The sequence below is a fragment of the Clupea harengus genome, chromosome 1 (genome assembly GCF_900700415.2).
Source record: "Clupea harengus chromosome 1, Ch_v2.0.2, whole genome shotgun sequence".
In the NCBI taxonomy this organism is placed as follows: Eukaryota; Metazoa; Chordata; class Actinopteri; order Clupeiformes; family Clupeidae; genus Clupea; species Clupea harengus.
In genome coordinates, this window is record NC_045152.1 from 5689723 (window position 1) to 5693209 (window position 3487).

General features: G+C 45.1%; 1 protein-coding gene across 1 annotated transcript in view; it reads right to left on the bottom strand.

Annotated features, from left to right (window-relative positions):
- Positions 1-2219: 2219 nt before the first annotated feature.
- The window catches only part of xylt1 (xylosyltransferase I), an 89585-nt gene continuing 88317 nt past the window's right edge, over positions 2220-3487 (bottom strand). The window contains exon 11 of the mRNA XM_031565578.2: positions 2220-3487. This exon is cut by the window's right edge and continues 930 nt beyond it. The gene's annotated coding sequence lies outside the window, so the exon portion shown is untranslated.

Sequence of the window (3487 nt, forward strand, 5' to 3'; positions counted from 1 at the left end):
TTCCTTCAAGTTTTTCTTTTATTTGAAAATTCAGTTTGAATGAAAAAGAAACATGATAAACCCAACAAAGCAGTGATACAGAAGGCGTTCACAACAGCAGAGATTGTTCTTGTTTCATTTTTGGTTTGTGGAAAGAAAGAATAGGACAGAAGGTAAAGAAGTGGGGAGGGAGAGAGAAAAAAAAACTGTTTTTCTTAAACAAAACATAACAAATAAAACATCTTTGTTTGACGTTCACAGAAGGAGGATCAGGAGTTCCTTAGACAGGACGACGGCTAAGGCACAGAGATGCCCCCACCCTGGGGGGAGAGACTGTGTGTGTGTGTGTCTGTCTGTCTGTCTGTCTGTGTGTGTGTGTTTGTGTGTCTGTCTGTCTGTCTGTCTGTCTGTCTCTCTGTGTGTGTATCTGTCTGTGTGTGTGTCTGTGTGTGTGTGTTTGTGTGTCTGTCTGTCTGTCTGTCTGTGTGTGTATGTGTGTGTGTGTGTGTGTCTGTCTGTCTGTCTGTCTGTCTGTCTGTCTGTCTGTCTCTGTGTGTGTGTATCTGTCTGTGTGTGTGTGTGTGTGAGGGGGTGGGTTGCCAAGGTTCAGGGTGGAATGGGAAAGAAAGGGTGTTCAGAGAAAATTGTGCAACAGTTGCTCAACAAAACATTCCAGCACAGAGAACAACAACCTGGCATGAGATTCTCTGAAAGGCCAATGATCATTAAGAGCTCTTTAAAAAGGAACAAATAAAATAAAATAATAAAATAAAACATCACATCCAATTCTGACAATGCTTTCTCACTGCCCCGCCAAGTATTCCAGTTAAGATATCTACAATCTTCAGTGCCAAATACTAAGACTGCCTCTATGTTTATATTTGGACACTTTTGAAATTTTAACTTAAGGTTATTTACAATACATTTTTCTCTCTTTTTAAAAAAACATCTGTCCATTACAAAATATGTCTTACATTTATCATTCCTAACAAAATAGCTATTGTACATAAGACAGTTTGTTGTTCACTCATTGAAACCGTGAGCACGCAAAAAAACCTGTCTACTTGTGTTTTTGTGTGTGTGTGTGTGTGTGTGTGTGTGTGTGTTGGTGTGTGTGTGTTTTCTTTAAAAGAGGTAAGTTGTGGTGCTATTGAGGCTGGCTTCGTCTGGTCCAGAGGAGGCTATGTGAGCGCTAGGTCAGTTAGTTGGTTGCTAATATTTCTGGGAGAGTCTCTCAGTTGTTGAACACCAAAAATCACACACTGTGTGTGTCTGAGTGTATCTGTTTCTGAGTGTAACTTTGTGTGTGTGTGTGTGTGTGTGTGTGTGTGTGTGTGTGTCTGAGTGTGTGTGTGTGTGCTGGACCGACATTGTCTGCTGCCAAGCCTCAATGACAGGGATCATCAAACCAGGACCTCAAAGACCTCAGAGTACGGCACAGGTCTCGAGCCCAAAGCTGATGAGATGAATAGTTTTTTTTTTTTTTTTTTTTTCAAATGTCGTTTGTTTTTCCATCAAATATTTTAAACCTTTTTTTCCACACAAGAATACAGTACTGATGAACACTACTCAGACAAGCACAGAGGGGAGCCCAGGTTCCTGTTTAGTTTTTTTTTTTTTTTATCTGTAAAAAGATGGATATCTCAGGTCTTCACCACTGCTAGGCACCCCATAGAGAATAGCTCACACATCTCACACAAGTGTTTGAATGTTTCGCTGGAGGTTGCCACCTCCACTGGATCACATGACAACACCGACACCTTACTCAATACGTGGCATTGGAAAAAAACTGGGGGTCTGTGTTGGTAGAAACAGAGGAATTATTAATCTGAGATTAACGAGAACAGCGGCTATGCCGCATGGAGAATCTCAGCTAGAGGATACAGCGTCATGGGTACACAGCACAGGTAAACCAGACTACAGATTACGTCCTAATGAACAGACTGGGCAGAAATGCTAAATGTGTATGACTTTAGTGCACACCACCACCACCACCACCCCCACCCCCGCCTCTTTTAGGAACGGGGGGACGGTAGCTTGCCAAACAGAAACTTAAAAGAGTCCAGCAAGCTTGAAATCTCCACTGCTAAAAATAAAAGCTGAGCAGGCGGAAACTTCCCGAAACGGCCTGTCATTATTATGGGCGTGAGTAATCCAGGATATTTCGGGCTGTCCTTCTCTGTTCCTCTTTTCAAGGGGTAGCCTACAATGCTATGTGACACTCGGGATAAGGGGGGGGGGGGGGGGGGGGGCCTGCTCCGCACTGTTCCAGTTCAACTCGGTGACATGGAAAAGGAACACAAAAAGCTGCTTGCTTGCAAAAACCACTAGTCCAGCTGATTCTCTGGATCATTTTCGAGCAGAGAACCCAGACCGCGGTTGCCACCAGGCCAGGAGAATTATAGGTGCACACACACACACACACACACACACACACACACACACACTCAAGGACTCACAGTCGGCAAGTACAGGCAACGCAACCAGACACAAGCGGCCGGTCTTAAAAAGATCAAACAGTTGGCCCCCCACTGGTTCTTTAAACAGGGTAATGAAATGTACATGTGAACACCAACCGGCGTCCAAAACAACAACAACACTACTGAAGGAGCTACTGTGATCCATGTGATCTGTGTGTTTCATCATAGTTACAAGGTTGGAGGGGGGGGGGTGAGGGCCTTTTTAAATAAAGGCAGATTGGTTACAAAAGGTATTGAATGAGCTGCAAAAACAGCATATAGACATTAGTCATTGACTAAAGAGTAGCTATTTCATTTATAAACACATGAATAAATAGCCAACGCACTACCCTCACTCCTACACACCCATACTTCTACTTAAGGGCAAAAAGAAAAAGAAAAAGAAAAAAAAAAATACTAATAGTTGTCTGAGAAAAGAAAACTTGAAACGGTTTCCCTTCAGGAGTGGCAGCACAGCTGACACGCAGCATTTCAAGTTTGAGCGGCCCTGCAGACGAACGGCAGACAGCGGAGAGGAGAGCGTTTCCGCGCGGTGTGGCACTGCTAGAACCGCCTGTGACGTTCGCCAGGCAGCGCACCGTGAGAAGGGTGCCACAACCTACTCTGCAGTATTCCACTTCACTTCCACACGGCAGCCGCCACAGCGCTAACACAAGTGAGCTGAAGCTCTCTCCTGAAGCTCACTCCTCCTCTTCTCCTCCTCCTCCTCCTCCTCTTCCTCCTCTCTCTTCTCTGTTTCACTCACCCTGCTCATCTCACATCGATTTGTACCGTGAAGGAGAAGAGCCCGCGGGCGAACAGGAGGCCGCCGCAGCGCTGAATCAACGTTGAACTATGGCGCATTTCTCCCAGCAGCGGAGCACCAATGCGTCTTCTGTACGCTCGGCGCTCTCTCTGTACTGTGTGACTGGCCGCAGTGTGCTGCTTTTCAAACATGCATAGAGGCTTTCTGGTGCAGGGTTTTCTGGATTTTGGTCACATTGCCAGTGTGGAAAAAACGTTCCTTTCTGTGCTTATTATGTAAGAAC